General features: G+C 41.3%; 1 protein-coding gene across 4 annotated transcripts in view; it reads left to right on the forward strand.

The window, feature by feature from the left end:
* Wge (BAH domain and coiled-coil containing protein winged eye) overlaps window positions 1-14,393 on the forward strand; it is a 60,889-nt gene that overhangs the window by 6,555 nt on the left and 39,941 nt on the right. The window contains exon 1 of one of the 4 annotated variants that reach the window (XM_083034325.1): window positions 789-1,564. The exons of the other annotated variants lie outside the window; for them this stretch is intronic. The gene's annotated coding sequence lies outside the window, so the exon portion shown is untranslated. Of the gene's footprint in view, window positions 1-788; window positions 1,565-14,393 lie in introns of those variants that run through there. 4 annotated transcript variants of the gene reach the window in all.

Here is a 14,393-nt window from a genome sequence, read left to right on the forward strand (position 1 = left end):
TCTTATTCATTGTGTTAAATATATCCAAATCGTAATTTTGCTATACACTTTTATTTTAGATCTCTCAAACCGCGTGGTCTCATAATATTTTTATGTATTGTTTGCATTGCGATAATCTTTTATTTTTAGTATAAAAAATCCAGAAACTTATATACATATAAAGAGAAAATATGAGAGAGGACAGCTAGAAATGTCCTATATTGAATTCTGTAGGTTGACATGTAAAACTGTATATATTTAAAGATTAAAAATTTGTTTTATTCTTGGCACAACTTTTATAGCATTACAATGCAAACGTACGTTTATTTTATTCCTGATGCAATTAATACAAACCGGAGAGCAAAAATTACGAAAATTACATTTGATCGATAAAATCAACCCGAATTCCGGAATCCCCTTAAACGCAAGGAAAACAATTATCGGCGTTCTCGGACGAGTATATACGGACGCAATAATTTTATGTTTTTTTAAGTTTTCACCCGTAAATGTATCACGCTATACCCGTTCGAGTCGTTTCCGGTTTGAGCGCGTTCGTTGCACAATTTATTAATCGCCGTTAGCAACGCCGTATAAATGAAGAAATTTTTCCTCGATCAGACACACGTATGTATATCGGCCTTCGCAGTTGCATGATTACCTTTAATATCGATGATACCGATGAATCTCATGGACTGGCATTAGTTATTTCTAAGAGTTAGCTAACAAAAGAGCGATTGACGCGCGTCAAATGTGGTCGTGAAAAACGCCTCAAAAAACAGATATACCGCGAAATAAATATTAATAACGCGCCCCGGGGCCCTGTAGATCTATGTGTTTCTCTTTTTGCCTCGCGGTAATGAGCGATTACATTAGTCACTCACGCATTAGCAAGTTACAACACGAATAGGATAAGGAAAGCCGCGCGAGAATTTGGCCGCGTAAAGAGGAGATAAATCAACAAATCCAACAAATCACGTGTATATATGCGAATTCGTAAGTTCAGTCTCAGTAACTTTTAATTATAGCCAAAGCGTTTAATCGGTCGAATAAATTATCATCGATACTTAATGCCGAGTCTGTTTGCTATTAATAGTATATTTATCTGAATTACATATGTGGTATCTTGCGCGTAAAAAATATTGGCCACGTAAATTAAAAAAATTATTCGATAAATGATAAAAAGGAGCAATAGAATTCCTGGTTGTGCGGAATTCGAAAGGGAAAGCTGTAACATATTTAATCGAAGTAAAAAAAAGTAGCCGAGTTAATAAAAGCGCTATTTCTTATCGACGTGAGAAAAGATTCACGACCATCGGGGTATTGTTACGTTTATCGCGTACACGTTATCGATCAATGTAGCCGTGATTAGATGACGATTACATTATCTATCCCAAGTTCGTTCGGACAACGCTTGTTCATTTAATAGATGATAACCAATACATATACGAGTGTACACGAGCTTTTCCCTGGCTGGGTTCTTCGATTCTTTGGCAAAAAGGACATTCGACAAGATGCAAATACGTAGACCTCGAGTTTGCTGTAGATAAGCGATATCGTTATATTACGTTCACAGCGAGAGTATTACGTGAGTTTACGTTTTAATATATTCTGATTAATTTGCTTGATATTGATATATATTTTTATCTGTCAATGTGTAACGCATAAGATGCGCATTTATATATTCAAGCTCGAAGCTTCGTGATATTTTTCCCAATACAACATAGACACGAAGGTTACGAAGAAGTGGGAAAAACGTGGGAAACCGGTTTGTCGCATTAAGGCAACATTATGCGATGGAGGGTCTAACAAAGTTCTTAAACTGGATACTTTTTCGCGGTAATAATTGCACGATAAATTGATTGCGTCTACTAATTTCGTCAAAGTTCATCGAATTAAAGTTATTTTACGACAAAATTTTCGAAGAAACAGGAAGAAAACATCGAGGTTTTTTAGGCAAAAAATCAATTTGCAGAAAATCGACGTAAAAGTTTCTTATCTCTCGCGTTTTTATGCGTTGCATGCGTGTATATCGGCGAACAGCTGTAACATTTAATCGAACGAGATGAACAAAGCTTGATCACAATTAATTTTACACCACATTCTTGCGGTCTTGTATAATATCCGAAAAATAGGAACAGAAACAGTATTACAAAAACAGATTACAAAAAAAGATCAAATTACGTTATACGCAATTTATAACATTCGATAAAGTAAATTCGATAAAAATCATTTTAAAAAAATTAAAAGAGAAATATGTGATGAATGAATCATTTTAGAAATCGTTTTCTATGCGCAACCCTTTATCTTTCATATCTTACTACGCTAATTATCTATAAATAAATTGTCCCCTAATTGCGTTCATCAAAGTTCATCAAATTAAAAATAAATAAATGATAATTTCTTAGCCTACAACAAGTCCTATAAAATTATAATTATAAACATATAAATAAAACCCAAGTCCTACAGTTCTATATAAATCTAACTATAGAGAATTTATCTAAATTTGACATTACATCGCAATGAGTTTTTTTCTTTTTAAACATTCCGGCCGCGGGCCTCGCAATCGTCGATTCAATTTTTCAAAAGCGCGGTTTGCTTTTTTTTTTCGTCGACGGAAAAAGGGGATCTCAATCGTATCAATCGTTTGCTGTTTGTCTGCTCGGTGTCGGATAAAGTGGCATTTATTTGGCTCTGACGACTATCATTTCGAGCGTCGAAGTTACGAACGCGCCGAGAGGTGCGTGCAAGCCTGTTCCGCCTACTTTGCCGAAGGAGAAGAAGAAGAAGAAGAAGAAGAAGAAATAGTAATAGTAGTAGTAGTAAGTCTCCCTCCTCCTCCCCCCCGCGCGGGGAGTCGCCTCGCGCGTTACATTATATGTTGCACACGGTATATGTATACACTTTTGCACGACGTTCCCTAAATTGCGCGCTTTCGCGGAACACGTGAGACAGAAATTGTTCACGACGATTCGCGTCGTCTCGTCCCGTCGTCGTCGATTAATGACGCGGCCTCTCCTAACGAGCCGCGGGAAGAATTCCGGACCCGCATACGTAAACTACAGGAAAAAGCAATTTCGTCTCCCCTCTCCTCCCCTCGATGCCGATAAGTTTTCTCTCTGGTGTAAAGGAATATAACAGGTGTTGTTGTACAACGCGCGCTCGCATCGAGTCATTTCGTTATGTCATTAGATATTATTAGATGGAAGAAGGACTTCTCTTACTCTACTGTCTCTTTCTCTCTCATTATAATATATGTCTTATATAATAATATATAATAAGAATAATATATATATCCTTGTAGAGACAATATAATTTTTATTGTGCAATAAGGTTTTAGAAATTACTAGTATTACATATTTTTTTAAATTATTATTAAAGAGAAAATGTCACTTGTTATTTTATTAGATATTTTATATATATATATATATATATATATATATATATAGATTATTATAGATGGAAGGACCTCGCACATCCTTTATTGCAAATTCACTTTAGGCTACCGTTTCTCTTCTCTCTCTTGTTCTCACTAATATTATACTGTTTTATATAACATTATATATCCTTATATAAACAATATAATCTTTATATGCAATAAGGATTTAGGAACACTATTATTATTTTTAAAAATTATTATTAAAGAGAGAATGTCATTCATTAAAGCTTGTATTAAAAATGGAAATTTACACAGATAATGAATGACATTTTTTTAAATTATAATACTATTTCTTTCTTTGATACGTACGATTTTTCTTTGTTATATTTAGAGGTATCTATATTTTATTAATAGTCTACCGACAGTCAGATCGCAAACAGATATTCATAGTAGCAATAATAGTGTTCAATTTTGTCGATGATACTGATACTGATTGCATATCGGATATATTTATGAATATTTAATAAGATCAACATGTTTGTCAGGCTAAATCTATGCGACACGGATCGAATTAAAGGACTGAAAAGGATACCGTCATTGATTAAGAAAACAAGTCGTGTTTCAAGCTCGAAAAGCAACAAGCTTTGTACGAGAACAAGTTTATATACTTCTCAAGATTCTTCGAAAATTGAACATCTGATTTTTACGCCGACATACTTATACTTCGTCAAAATAGCTCGTTGGGAAAAATTATCCAAAAAAAGTACGAGTTCTCCGATTCCCCACAATCCACAATCTTTCTTCACACGACGTTCTCCGCGTTTCGTAGAACAATAGCGCGTATTTGAGACGATCCGAATAAGAGGGCTCGCGCGCGCGAACGAGTGAACGTCTTACCTCGAGCTCGAGCTCGAGCTCGAGCGAGCGAACGGACGCGCACGTGTTTAAACTCACACGCGCGAGACAGGAGCGAGGCGGAGGTGAAGGTAGACGGGGAAGGGAGGTGAAAGAAGAAGTAGAAGCGGGGCTTTCCACTACGCTCTTACCTACGCGCATCACGTTGCGTGTAGGACCAGCGCGTCGCGAGTGCATTTCATGTACTCCTCTCATCCCTGTTGAATGACATGACCGCTGGAGAGTGCCCCGAAGAAGAAAGAGAGAGAGAGAGAGAGAGAAACGCGAGACGAGGCCTCTCCTCTCCTTTGTGCCTTGAACCGGTCGTTTTACCGTCTTAGCGCCGTATTGCGAAATTTTGTCCTTTCAGCTTTGCGAAGCAGCCTCGCGAAAGCGTTCGCGATTCGTGTAAATGGCAAATTTTCTTTTTTTTTTTTTGCTCGTGACACATGCGGCGAGAAATATATATTATAATTCTCGTATATTAATTGTATATCAATTATACAAGGCGGAGAGAAAACTTGCACCCGAGAGATGGGGAGATATATTTTTTATATACGAATTTCTTATTTCTCTCTCTCCTCGAGAACTCTCGAAAATATCAAATATTTTGTGGAAGCGGATTCGAAATTCGATAAGTTTCTCCTCGTAAATAAACTGTGTCATTTTTATATATTTTGGATACGAAGGAGAGACCGGAGACATTTCGCGTTTTGCAGAAATTATTAATCCTTTTCAATTTACTCCAATTTATCAACTTCTTTTACGATGTATTAATCAGTTCAGTCGCCGGTGTTTTTTTGTCGACGCCGGTTTTCAGCGATTCTGAACGGCGATATCGCCGAGAAACGTATGTCAATTTTAATTACGTACATCGGGAAGGCGGAAGGGACATTGAGAAGAATATGAATTACAATATATCGTCAAAGATTAATTGCTGTCAAAGATACCGTGGCTTTTCCGCACACGATTTTATCTTATCGAAAGTATCTCAAAGGAATTTTTCATCTCTTTTTTTCGGAGAGTTTTGCGCTTTTTAAACCGAGTTTGCGACTCTGAATGCACGATCGACGGAAAAATTCAAACGATTGAGTTTCCTCCGATGTCTCGGTCCGAATCGTGTCTTATAGCGCATATTTATACCCTTCCTCCTCCTCCTCCTCTCCCCTCTTCGTTCGGACGCATCGTTCGATCGCGAGCGATTTACAAAATTTATGGAAGCTATTCTGCCTTCGTCTCTCTCGATCTTGATTTTAGTGCCACCGGTTCAACACGCGGTCGACCGAGTTGTGTCGGGGACCATGACGTAAGTCTCGCTTCCTGTTTGCCCGGGTCGACTTGACACTGGCACGACCACTGCTCGCCTCCCGGCCTGCCCGTTTTTTTTCTTTTTTTTAGCGACGTTTCTCGCGATGGTATTCGCAATAACCTACGCCTCGAATGCCCGGCACCTTCGAAAGAGAGCTTCGATTTCCCGTCAGTTTGCGCGATATCAATTCCTCTTTAAGTCTAAGATACTGGAAAAGTCTGTTCTCACATCAGCTCGATACAACAAACTGTAAGCATGCATTCTTTTATTTTTTATTTTTTGGATTCACAATTTGTTACCAGAGCGATCGAGGAGAGAAAAGTGTAACGATACTTAAAAATTTGACAAGTTTTATCTGTTAAATCCTGGGATTTGTAGATATAGAGCTTTAATTCGAGAAAATTTTAAAGCTTCTTTAACCTTTCTGTCAACGTATCATTTTTCATCTCTTCATTAATGCATGGATACCCGCGTGTTTTTGACACGTTGCACTGTGACAAGTTTTTTATATTAGTAACTGCTGGACATCGCGAGCATTCTTTACCGTTAGATTTCAGAAGGTTTCCGAATACAAAGGCTCTTTGTGTTTTTTGTTTTGAGCGAAGAAAAGCGACACATTTTGAACATTAAAGTTGCTTCGGGTTACCTGTTCATTGACAGAGAAGTTAACCGCGGCACTTTGAAAACAAATGTCATAAAATTCCGTAGTATCCAAACGTGTCCACCGAATACGTTTAAGTACATCTGCGCGATCTCTCAGGCAATTATTATTTTCGGTATCCGTCACGGTAAGGGGGATACAAATGGACTCGACAGATACAGCCGGAGAGTTTTCTCCGGCGAAAATGGGGAACTCTTAATGATCCCGGCCTATACTCGCCGTGGGTCGGCTAGGAGAAGGCTAGGAGAACATTTGGAAAGCACACTCCGGGCCTCCTCACTCACCGGGTTCTACGTTTCTTCGACCATCGTTCTCTCTCTCTCTTCTCTCTCCTCTCTTGGCCCAGGCCGACCGTCAATCATTTAAGGGACACATACACACACTATTCCGCCGCCGCCGCCGCTGTTGCTGCTCTGTGCCTCATCTCTCCCCATCACTCCTTTGATCCTACCCTGTAATATTGTTCCTCTCCTCCTTTGACTTTCCCGAGATGTCAGTTAATGCCGCTGGCGGCCGCGCCATTCTCGTATACAGATAAAGGTGTATCCTCTCTTTCTCTCTCTTAGCCTCTTCTCGATTTCGCCTCGTTGTTTTGTCGCTCTCGCGCGACGATTAGCCATTCGCTTCGCCGGCAACGATAGCTCGTAGCTCTTGTTCCTCCTCGTAAAATTGAAAATATCGTCCAATTATTATATGCATATTCCTGGTAACGCTTCTTTTTTACGAGCACCGACTCTTTCGCTTTCTTCCGGAAAGTTCTAGCTCGTATATGCTCTTCAAACTCGCGCTCGAGTAGAGATATGGAGAGAGAGAGAGAAAGATAGAGAAGAGAGACGAGGGAGGGAGAAAGAGAGAGAGAGAGAGAGAGAGAGAGAAAAGTTGCAGAAATTGCTATATGGAACTTGAAAGTTCAGGACAGAAAGGAAGGAAGAAAGGACAGTTTTCTCGACTAACAAACTTTTTCTCTCTGACCTTCGCGCGCGAACTCTCGAGAATCTTTGTTATAATTATAATTATTAAGGTTTTGAGAGAGAAAAGGCGCGCGCGAAAAGGCAACGAAACGAAAACGAAAACACGCGGAAGAAAGTAACTTTATTAATTTATATACATTATAATACTCGATGGCGATTTATCATCTCCCGGATACAAATAAAAAACACGTGAAATATTTCGATACATACATATATCGATTATTGAATTTCGGTCATGGGATATCATCGGCTTTCATCGATGATGCTTAACTCTCTAATTAACAAGATCTCGGCCCTCTCTTTCTCCTCTCTTCTCCGTTCGGGAGATAAAGCTTTATAACAGAGAGAGAATAGGAAGAGCGAAAATTGTAACTCTCGTGATTAGTTAATTTACACCGTTCAAACACAACTTACTAGCCTTAGGGACCCTTACTTTGCGGGGGAAAGCGATGCAAATTGTGTTACCACGATAATTATCGGCGGTCCTTTTGAAAGTACGCGAACGCACCCTCTTTGTTGTAGATATATTCAGGTGCAACAACGATGAGAATCGTAGCTGCGAAAGACGATGGATGCTCGCGTATCGAGTAATGCCAGTTTCGCCGCACAGCCAAGCCCCAGTGACAATAACTTCGCTAGAGTTTCCAGAGATATTTCTACAGCCTTGTAGAAATGGCAGTAATTGCCATCATACAAGCTACGTGCAGCGAGGAGACAGCCTCTCCAGCATGAGACTATTGTACATGTTTCTTTTGAAAATATCTTGTAAAAGAATTTGACAACAATCGCTTCGCAATTTCGAAAAGATGCCTTCCCATTTTGTAAAAAAAAGAAAAAACTGGTAATAAAACCATCAAGATGGTCTTCCGTTAGACGCTCGAGGTTGAATTTTTCTTAATAAAATTGTTATCGATTCCTTGTTAAAACAATCGTGTATTTTTTTAATTTGCCCTATATCTTTGAGGGAGAAGGGATTTCAATACGCGTCTATCTATGTACTACAATGACAAATAGGACAATAACCTACTATGCAATCTTATTTCACACACCAGCGGAACAAAACCGCACATCCGCCGGGATTAATTTCCGATTACGCCCCTGGCTGACCTGTACTTGTGCTTTATCCGAAACGACAAGTGCGTGCAGTTGGCTAGGTGATTGCGCTAAAAATTTACTCTATTGACAAGGAAAGGGGGGGACGAGAAGGGATAGAGCCTGCAGTAATCGACCTGTATGCGACGTAGTGAGAGGATATGAAAGAAAGGACGCGAGAGAGAGAGAGAGAGAGAGAGAGAGAGAGAGAGAGAGAGAGAGAGAGAGAGAGAGAGAGAGAGAGAGAGAGAGAGAGAGAGAACAAGAAATAACGGCGAGGAAGGGACAGGATGGAGATAGCGCAGGCATGCAACAAAAGTAGATATCGCAGCATGATATCGCTTGAGCGTATTGCTGTGTGTAAGCGAAAGAGAGGAACGGATAAGAAGGAGACGGAAAGAGAGAAAGAGAGAAAGAGAGAGGGAACGAGTGCGGACTGGTCTCTCGTCGGTGGCAGAACCGACGAAGAAGAAGGGGACTTCTAACCACTAGCGACGTATACAGCGGTGCTGAAGAGGGTTTTTGCAGTTGGAACTTTGCTTTGAGATTTTTTTTTCATCCGAAGAGACTCGGAAGATTTACAAGATGTGAAATATTCGGAAAAACTTTTATAGAGAATATTCGGAGACTCTTTTGACGATTTAAAAGACATCAGTTCATATAGATTGATATGTGAAAGATATATTAATTTATATTTTTATTATATTGTATCTTATATTAATTGACAATTCTCATATTAATCAATTGTTGTACGCGTTTCGAGTTTTAAATTGATACTTTTTTATTACATGGATCTGATGATATGATAAGAGAGAGAGAGATTGTCATGAGACGTCTTCTGTTAATCATCCTGTACAGCATTCACGCGGGATCTCTTACGAAACGTTTTAAGAACTTCCTACATACAGATCGGTTTACAACTGTTGCAGAATATATATTCGGGACAAATGCCAAATTTTCAGGAAGAAAATACTATTTCATCTGTCTACCTTTATCCAACTTGTGTCTCAATCATATCCTATGATGTAATTCCGACTGTGCGCCGCAATCTTTCTCTCGGGTTTTCCAACCGAGAAGGCTAGGAGTTTTCCAAAACTGCAGTCAATCTTGGTACAGACCTGACTAACCCCGTTGACCTAATAAAACCGGTATCCGAACATCGGGAAGAAAATTCCTCTAAATGTCGGCGCTATTCGTCATTAGAAAAAGTCTAGCGCGGCGTGCTGGGTTTTTTTTTTTTTTATTAATTATACTTATGCCTTTTTAATCGGTCGCCGCCGGGAGAGCTGTCTACCTTGCTCCAAGTCGAGCAATTAAGCGGAATGGCGCAACTGCGTGGAGTAACCTAGTTGTGCGTCTTATCTCGCATCGGCGGCGTAGCGTGCGAAACGCGTGTATCTCGTTGGCGCCATCTTTTTTCCCCCTGCGACCGACCGTTCCCGTGATCGTGGATCGTTTTAACCCTGTTTCACCCGCTCGTTCGTTCGTTCGCTGTTTTACTTTGCAACGACGCTTCTCGACGGGATATTCCGCGACCTCTAAAATCGTTATCCGAGTAAGCTGTACGTCTGTATGACACTGACTATTTTATATAAATCATTAACATGACATGCGTATCAATTTTATTGATATTAAACGGCTGAAAATAAAATTTCGTCATAATTTGGTTAGAAACCTCTTAGGGTGCATTTTCACCTGACGTTATGACCAAAAATAAAGATACCAATTCGTCAATTTTGATCATGTGACGTCTTCTGATGCTGAAATCCAGCGTTATAGTGTTAGATGAAAATCCAGCCTTAAATGTTTGATGAAAAAAATGGATTTTCATACTTTAATGATGATTATGAGAGAATTGTCAATTAATATAAAATAAATATAATATAAATTAATATTTCTCGTATATCGATCTACATATTATATCATATGATCCGATCTCTTCTAAAACGCCAATTTTTTTTTTTCAAGTAGGTAGAGTAGTAAGGAGAAACGATCGAAAATTTTCTGTCCTCGCTGTAATATTTTTCGATACAGTTTACAATTCTCAATGGGAGTGACCTTAAACGAGGTCGAGAGTTAAGTTTCCTCGCCGTTGTCCAACGCGCGATCGTACCTGATGTACAAACGCTACGTCAATCTGATAAGGTGATAATCACCCCGTTGCAGAACACGGCAGATAGGGGCGGTGATCGCGGATGCGCTTTTCGCGTCGACCCTAAAGGTGCTTTTCCGTTTTTCGCGTCGACGTCGAGACGCGACATCGCCGCCGCCCGCCGCCACCGGCGTTCAAAGACGTATCCCGGTACGTTGCATCAACTTTGACTTTCCGCATCGCCGAACTTTTTAAAACAACAAAAAGATCTCAAATTTCATGTGAGAAAAGTCGTGAAATAGCTGTTACATCTATCGTCGAAATTGTGATTTTCGCGCGGAAATTCGCGGTTGGAAGGGCGTAAAAGTAGCTGGCGCGTGAGAGATCGCGTGATATAGCGGGAGAGTAATGAGAGTTCTTAACTCACGGACGGAGAAGTACCAAATCGCTTCCGTACGAGGCCTTTGCTCGACAACTACCGCATGAGCCGAGCCGTATGGGGAATCATATGGAGATGTGTTGAACGCGCGACAGTATTTGTCTCTCTCTCTCTCTCTCTCTCTCTCTCTCTCTCTCTCTCTCTCTCTCTCTCTCTCTCTCTCTCTCTCTCTCTCTCTCTCTCTCTCTCTCTCTCTCTCTCTCTCTCTCTCTCTCTCTCTCTCTCTCTCTCTCCTCGCGTGCGCGCACGCGCACACACAAAGAGACAGAGAGACAGACGCTCGCTCGAGCGGAGGACTTCGCTCTGTCTCTTTCGCTATCCGTCATAGGCTAAAAACGTTCGCCGCCTGTCCCCTTATTCACGCGTGTAACCCAATTTTCACACGCTGTTAAATTCCGTCAAGAAAACGAGCGAGAAGCGCTCTATTAGAAGCCGTCACAAATAGCCGAAACACTAGACTCAGGAATTCCGCCTTCCGTCTAGATGAAGGTAAACGCATACATGCGACAAATCGCGTGTACTTCGCCAAGTATGCGTATCGACCTTCCTCTCTCTCTTTCTCTCTCTCCAAAGTCTCCGATTGCAGTAATTTTCGTCGCGCAAACGTATACATTTCGTCGAATGTACACAAGTGTCCGATAACGACGCGTAACGTAGCTCTCATGTTAAAGCTCGCTTCTGCTTTTCTTTTCTTTTTTTTTTTTCACCACCGGGTTCGATAACGCGAGATGGAGAGATCGCGACGGATGGAAAATCGTTAACGAATGAAAACGAAACGCGCCCCCGTGCTACTCGGCAACGACAAATAATAAATCGGCACTTGTGTCCGCGCGCGAGAGGACAGGCATGCGAGACGAAAGGAAAAAGAGAGAGAGAAAGAAGAGAAGAGAAAAAAAGAGAGAAGGAGAGAGAGAGCAAAAGAGGAAAAGAAGCGTAGCTTCGCTCGGAGAGTAGAAGAAGAAGAAGCGGATGCGAAGAGAGTCTCGCGTTCGGTAAGGCGGTGGGCGAGTTGCTGCGGGGAGGAGGAGGCTGAAAAATTCAGAAAGACACCGAGCAAGAAAAGGGGACGGCGAAGGTGCAGGAGGAAGCGGGAGACGCGAAGGGAGCGGAGAGGTCGGAGGGAGGAAGGTTGGTGGGGGCGGGGGAGGAAGGGGGAGGCAGAAAGCTCTGAAACTCGTTGTTAAAGCCGATAGAGCGCTACTATGGGCTCGTCGGCCTTGCTCACCAGCCGAGCAGCGCGTATATCCCCTTTATGCCGGGTGTTGGAAAGAGAGAGAGAGACAGAGAGAGAGAGAGAGAGAGAGAGAGAGAGAGAGAGAGGGGGGGGGGGAGGCCTCTCTCTTTCTCCTTCTCTTTCTCTCTCTCCCTCTCTCTTTCTTTCTCTCTCGTCCACTTCCTATATATCTGAACGCGCGGGCGCGCAGATACGAGAGTTCCACCCATCTCTCTAGCCGCGCGGACATATATACGGGGTGATCCGTGAAATCGTGACCGACCGATCGATCGGTTTTTTGATGGTTCTCTCTCTCTTTCCCCCGTCACGCTCGACGTCCGATTGCGGCGGGACGAAAGCCCGCGATCCTTAAGATCGATCATCCGAATTTTGATGCTAAATTTTTCGAGCGATCCGGCGAGATCAATCTTTCCTCGATCGAAAAATATAAAAATATCTGTGTGTCTCCGGTGATAAAAGCGAGGTGCAATAAAATAACGAAACTTTATTGTTCGCTTGAATTCAAGTGAATTTTATTTTTTAAACTTTTAATTAAAGATAATAAATAAAATATACTAAATTAATCTTGCTTTTAATATTAATGTTTGATACTGAGCGCTAAATTTTTTTCTCAAAAAGACATTGGAGTTACTTGATTACAATAACTCCGTTATTAGAACTGGGATCAGAATTTTCAAGACACTCTATATCTATCTGGGAGCCTCCCGTCGTCGTTAGAATCTCGGAGGCGTCTCTCGGCCGCGCGTTAGAAACGCGAAATCGAAGCATACGTTTATTTGTCATACGTGTATCGTAGCCGTGGTTCTGAGTTAGGTCTGGCGCTCGACTCAGGTTGTGTTAGGTCTAGTTTACTCCAATTTACGAACGGCGGGCAGTCGGACGGCGGACAGGAGGGGCGGGGAGTGGGGGAAGAGGGAGGGAAGAGAGCGGCCCCGAGGGACTTTAATTTCCTCGGCGTGTGTACGGGGCCCGATGGTTTAAAAGCGCTCCTAAGAACCCGCGGGGCTTTATGGGGGTATGCCAGAATTAACCATTAACGTGTGATTGTACTGGCGGAACCCCGCCGAAACTTGACACCGCGATATCTCTCTCTCTCTCTCTCTCGCCTGCTTGGTGCCAAGGCTACGTCGTACCGAAACGTGAAACATAGACCGACTTGTTCGATTGGTCTTAACCGAGCGCGGCTAGAACGGAGTTAGGCGAACACTATCGCGCTGGTAACGAAACCAAGTTAGTCCCAAGTTCCGAGTCACTTTAGATTTAGATAATGAATAGCCCTTTTAAAGAATGAAAAAGTGCGGAAAGATCAATTTCCGATAATGAGATACAAAGAAACAGATATAATGCGTAATATGTTAAAATATATATTATATATATAATATATAAATAAATATATATATATATATATATTTATTTATTCCGCGATATGGGCGCGTCGTATAATTTTAAAAAAATATAAAAGATTGTTTCTCAACTTGCGGTATACTTTCAAAATGGCGCACGCGCGCGCCATTCGTTCGCGCAGCCTCTCTCCTCATTTTTTCCTAAGCTCTGCATTCTTGATTCTTGCCACTTTTCAGTACATTCTCGTCTTTCTTTGAAGAAAGACGGTCGAGCTGCGGAACGAACGAGAAAAGACTGTGACCGTTTGGCAAAAAATCATTTCATCGCTTCCTGTCTTCGATACGCCCCCCAAAAGTATATAACTTTGGAAGAGTAAAACGCTTTTCCTTGACAGGATAAAATATTACCAACAAAGAGAGAAAGAGAAGGAGAGAGAGAGAGAGAGAGAGAGAGAGAGAGAGAGAGAGAGAGAGAGAGAGAGAGAGAGAGAGAGAGAAAGAGAGAGATTCTGCAACTTTACTATAGTACACTTCGATTTCGCTTTTCTTCAACATCGTTTTCCTAATGCATTCGACGCAGAACTCTAACGCAGACATTATCCTCATTACTGTACATGCTAACTGATGGCTTCCCCGTCGTTATAGCTATTTTATGATCAACACACGCGAAGTTAGCTATATATACGAAACCCCTTACTGTCGTTAGAACGTCGAAGAAACAAACGAACGAAAATGCAATTGTACACAGAACACTCAAAACAAAAGCAATCATTGCGCGAGCAAATCATCTTCATCATTGTAATATCGATTTATCCGATTATTTCTTTTCTTTCCTCCCTTAATTTTCGAATTGTCGTGCGGCCAAATAGCAGTAGTCGATTGATTAACAATTAACGTCATTCCCTATCCCATCCAAGACTATCGCGAGATAGTCGGAGTAGTTTCTCGCGCCGACACGTGTGATTCACGTATCTAACGTGTGACAGGAGTCTTTCACGGGTTT

This window comes from Prenolepis imparis, unplaced genomic scaffold (genome assembly GCF_030444845.1).
Source record: "Prenolepis imparis isolate NDT839.2.m4 unplaced genomic scaffold, iyPreImpa1.0 SCAF_3, whole genome shotgun sequence".
Classification (NCBI taxonomy): Eukaryota; Metazoa; Arthropoda; class Insecta; order Hymenoptera; family Formicidae; genus Prenolepis; species Prenolepis imparis.